Genomic DNA, 5,590 nt, shown 5'->3' on the forward strand with positions numbered 1-5,590 from the left:
AAACTGTGGTCAATGACATGAGACAAAGTATATGTCAACTGCTGTATGGAAAGTGAATTTGCTCTGTAAATCTTCACCTAAATCACAATTAAAAAAAAAAAAAAAAAAACTACGTATAGCAGTTTGAATTAGGGATTCTGGTACTTTGGACAGCTCACTGAATCAGAGTGTGCCAAACTCAGTGGAGTGGGATTAGAAAGGAGAAAGGGACAGGGGGAAAAAATAGCAAGAACAGGAGGTCTACCCTGTGGAGCACTGACTAGCAGGCAAGAAAGGCCATCGGAGACCTCCCTGGGTTAAGGAAGAAGACACACCACACCAGCATACCAGCGACCACAACAGCATACTAGCAATCACCCCCAAGGATCTACCTTCAGAATCTGCTTTTATTGGTAACTTGAATCAGCTGGGTGCAAGAGGGCACTTCCAGCACTGCTGAAACCTCAGCAGAGAGTCCATTAGTGCTGCAGGAGGGCAGTCCCAGGGAGAAGCCCCTGCAGCAGATCACTGAGCAGGGTTGGCCCAGCTTTTGGGCGCTGAGGGGCCTGCACTTGACTTTGTCAGTAGTCTTGGGAACACTGGGTGTGAGGGGGCAGCTCCCTGGCTCCAGCACCACTGAAACTGAAAGGAGAGATCTTTGACGCCGCAAGTGGGCAGACCAAAAGAGGAACTCCTGTGGCAGATGCAATGTGGGCTGGGGACGAAGGTGCACCAGCACTGGGAAGAATTCCCACCATGGATTGTGGTGGGAGCTGAAGCCTCAAGTGGGCGAGCCCAGAGATGAACTCCTGCAGCAGATCATGGAGCCAGGCAGTTGTCTTGGGTCAGCTTTTTAGCACTGAGGGACCTCGTGAACAGGGTTTTTGCTTGTGTCTGCACCTGGTGGAAAGTGGCCCCTAACAGCTGGAATCTTTGCTGAAATTGAGCTGCGGGCCTGTGAATAACAGTACATTGTTATCAGTAGCAACCTGCTCAAAGCCCTGGAAACCACCCCTAGAAACAGGGAGCTTTCCTTCTTTCTCTCTTCCACTCCCACCTTCTCCACCAATAACTTCACTCACCCAATAGAAGAAATCACACTCAGCCACCCTAATACCTCCCAGTTCGAATTCTAAACACCTTTTACAACAAACAGGAACCCATATCCACATTCCACACAGCAATTAAAGAAAACTGCAGAGCAACCCAGCATACCTGAATTAATAACTAAAAAAATAAAATACACTAGCTCCACCTTTTCAAAATATTAAATCATAAAACCAAGACAAAAGAAGTCAATATATAACCAACAGTTAAAGACAACCTCAAAATGTCTAGAAAACAACAGGGAACCTCAAATCAAACAAACAAACAAACAAACAAAACAAAACAGGACAAGGCATTAGAGGCAAAACCATAAAAAAAGGTCTCATTAACCATGGGGAAGAGGAGGCAATAGAATTATCTGAGAAGGCGTTTAGAAGATATGTTTACAGAGCTTTACAAGAGCCTAAGGAAACCCCAAACAGAAGCAAGGAGAACATAGACAGTTCCCTGGAAGAACTCAGGAAAATCATGCAAGAACAAAATAACAAGCTTAATACACAATCAAAACTCACACAAAAACAGCAGTTAGAAATCCAGAAGATGAATACCAAAATTACAGAATTACACAACACAGTAGAAACACAAAAGAGTAGGATAGAACTGGCTGAAAACTGCATATCCCAACTAGAAGACAAATCCCTAGACACCAGACTGTATGAAGAAAAATCAAAACAAAGATTTAAGAGAAATGAAGAGAACCTAAGAATTATATGAGATGACATGAAAAGAAACAAAATAAGACTCATTGGAATTCCAGAACAAGAAGAGGTGAAAAAAAACCACTGAGAATATTGTGGAAGACCTACTAACAGAAAACTTCCCCCATATCATGAAGGAAGAAAAGGTCCAAAAAGCTCATAGAACCCCACACAAGATAATCCCAAGAGAAAAAAAATGATGCATGTTATAAAGAAACTCTCCAAAACCAAAGACAAAGGAAAATTTTGAAAGCTACCAGGGACAAAAGAAATATTACTTATAATAATCAAACAGTTAGGCTGAGCTTTGATTACTCAACAGAAACCATGCAGGCAAGAAGGCAATAGGAGGCATATATAAAACACTGAAGGAAAAAACTTCCCACCAACAATTCCATATCCAGCCAAATTATCCATCAAATATGAGGGTGAAATCAAGGCATCCCCAGACAAACAGAAATTAAGGGATTTTATGAAAACCAGACCAACCCTACAAGAAATGCTTAAGGAAGTCCTTCCAATATAGAACCCAGAACAGAGATCAAGAAAATTAGGATATATGACATCAACACTAAAACCAAATCAGAAACAGAACCTCGAAATAAGACCATAAAACATTGTACACTAAAAACCAAGGAAGTCTATCAGCACATGACAACAGCAACTAACCTATTAGCAGGAATAAAACTTCTAAGTACAAATTTCCAAATGGAGAGGAAAACAGGACAATGTCTTCACAGAACGCACTGTTCTAAAAATGTAGAGCCAAGAATGTACTCCAAAAGAAAACCACAGATTCAATGAAACAATTAGTCCTAGGGACTGGTACACCATGCGACCTGCAGTCTATATGACTATGAGACCAGAAGAACAAGATGGTGCCCACCTACCACTATCAACCACTTGGGGGGGGGGGATCAATGTAGGAAATCCTAGATAGAGAGGGAGAACAATGTGGAAAAAACTCAAAATAACTTGGGGGAAAAAAAGGGTGGGGGAGGAACCAGGTTTGCTGCTCTGATAGAGTCTGGTGGAACCACTAGAACTATGGCTTCTAGCTGCCATTCATGTCTGGAATTGAACCCCCACATGTGGCTTCCAGCCAAACAAGACAGGTATATGAGTTGAAAATTTACCTGAGGTAGATACACTCCTTGGAGAGAACAATCATGGGAGAAAGAAGGGTTGTTTATGCACAGGGAGACAGTTCCTGGGTGCAGGAGTGCATGGAGGGAAGCACACAGGGGAGAGGGAACTATTGAGAGGAAGTGGGAGGGGAGCTGTTGCATTGTGGTAAATTGTAGTCAATGACATGAGACAAAGTGTATATGAACTGCTGTATGGAAAGTGAATTTCTTTTGTAAATTTTCACCCAAATTAAACTAAAATATATCAACAACAACAACAAAAAAAAGACTGTACTCCAAGGTAACCACAGAGGAAAGTAACAATCCCTCTAAGCAAATCCAGAGGAAAGAAAATATATGGGTTGAATAAGCACAAAACCAACAATAAAAAAGAAAACAGAAGAAGCATTTGGCAACAAATTGAACTCAGCATAGGAAAGTATATGGACCAAGGAAACACCAACAACACAACAGAAAAACACAATAGAATGACAGCAATCAATTCATATCTATCACTAATTGCACTCAATGTGAATGGAATAAATGCACTAATCAAGAGAAGGAGAGTGGCAGACTGGATAAGAAAAGAAGACCCATTAATATGCTGCATACAAGAGACCCACATTAGACACAAAGATAAAAACAAATTAAGAGTTAAGGGTTGGAAAAAAATATACCAAGCAATGGTGATCAAAAAACAGCAGGAGTGGCCATTTTAATTTCTGATAAAATAGACATTAAGGTGAAAAACATCACAAAAGACAAAGAAGGACATTACATGATGCTGAAAGGGTCAATTGACAAAGAAGACATTACGATAATAAATATTTATGCACCCAATGAATGTGCTCCAGAATACCTGAAGCAAATATTAACTAAATTAAAAGGGATAATAGACAATTCTACAATAGTAGTAGGAGACTTTAACACACCACTTTCAAAGAGGGACAGGTCAACGAGAAAAAAACTCAACAAAGATACAGAAGAACTCCACAATACAATCAATCAACTGGACCTCATGGACATATACAGAGTATTTCATCCAACAAAAGCACAATTCAGATTCTTCTGCAGTGCATGTGGATCCTTCTCCAGAATAGACAATATGTTAGGACATAAAACAAACATCAATAAACTCAAAAGCATTGATATACTGTAAAGCATCTTCTTGGACCACAATGCTATGAAATTAGAAATTGATAATAGGAAGATCAAGGAAAAAGCATGAAACATTTGGAAGCTAAAAAATTCACTACTCAAAAACTACTAGGTAATAGAAAAATAAAAACTGAAATAAAAAAATTCCTAGAAACAAACAAGAATGATGATGCATCATATGAAAACCTATGGGACACAGCAAAAGCAGTACTCAGAGGACAGTTTATAGCAATAAATGCATACATCAAAAAAGAAGAAAGAAACAAAATCAACATTCTAATTCATCAATTCCAACAACTACAGATAGAACAACAAAAGAATCCTAGAGTATCTAGAAGTGAGGAAATAATAAAGATCAGAGCAGAAATAAATGAAACAGAAAACAAACAAACAAACAAACAAAACCATAGAGAAAATCAACAAAACAAAGAGCTGGTTCTTCAAAGAGATTAATAAAATAGATAAACCACTGGCAGATCTAACAAAAGAAAGAGAAGATCCAAATCACAAGACTTGTAAATGAAAAGGGTGTCATCACAACAGAACCAACTGAAATAAAAAAGATACTGACAGAATATTATGAAAAACTGTACTCCAACAGATTTAAGAACGTACAAGAGATGGACAAGTTTCTAGAATCACAAAACCTACCTAAACTATCCCACTCAGAGATAGAATACTTGAACAGATCCATAACAAAAGAAGAAATTGAGCAGGTAATAAAAAAACTCCCCACAAAGAAAAGCTCTGGCCCTGATGGCTTCACTAGAGAATTCTATCAAATATTCAGAGAAGAGTTGACACCTATGCTACTCAAGCTATTACAGAACATAGAAAAAGATGGAATACTCCCAAACTCATTTGATGAAGCAAGCATAACACTAATACCAAAACCAGGGAAAGACATCACTATAAAGGAAAACAACAGATCAATATCCCTCATGAACAGATCCCTCAAGATGCAAAAATCTTTAAGAAAATCTTAGCCAACAGAATCCAACAACATATCAAAAAATTAATACACCAGGACCAAGTGTGATTCATACCAGGTTTACAAGGGTGGTTCAACATCAGAAAATCAATCAATATAATCCGCCACATAAACAAAACAAAAGAAAAGAACCATAGGATTATATCAATCAATGCAGAAAATGCATTTGATAAAATCCAACACCCATTCCTGTTTAGAACTCTCAGCAAAAGAGGAATAAAAGGGAAATTCCTCAACATAATTATGTATAATATGCTGAGCCAATGGCCAACATCATTATTAATGGAGAGAGACTCAAGGCATTCCCCTTATGAATGGGAACCAGACAGGGATGCCCTCTCTCACCACTTCTATTTAACATTGTATTGGAAGTCCTGGCCAGGGCAATAAGGCAAGAAAGAGAAATAAAAGGCATACAAATTGGCAAAGAGGAACTAAAACTATCTCTATGTGTGGATGATATGACCTTGCACATAGAAAACACAAGGGACTCAGTAATAAAAAAACTACTAGAATTAATAAAGAGCTTC

Source organism: Orycteropus afer, unplaced genomic scaffold (assembly GCF_000298275.1).
Source record: "Orycteropus afer afer isolate SDZICR_OR568_19922 unplaced genomic scaffold, OryAfe1.0 scaffold00585, whole genome shotgun sequence".
Taxonomy (NCBI): Eukaryota; Metazoa; Chordata; class Mammalia; order Tubulidentata; family Orycteropodidae; genus Orycteropus; species Orycteropus afer.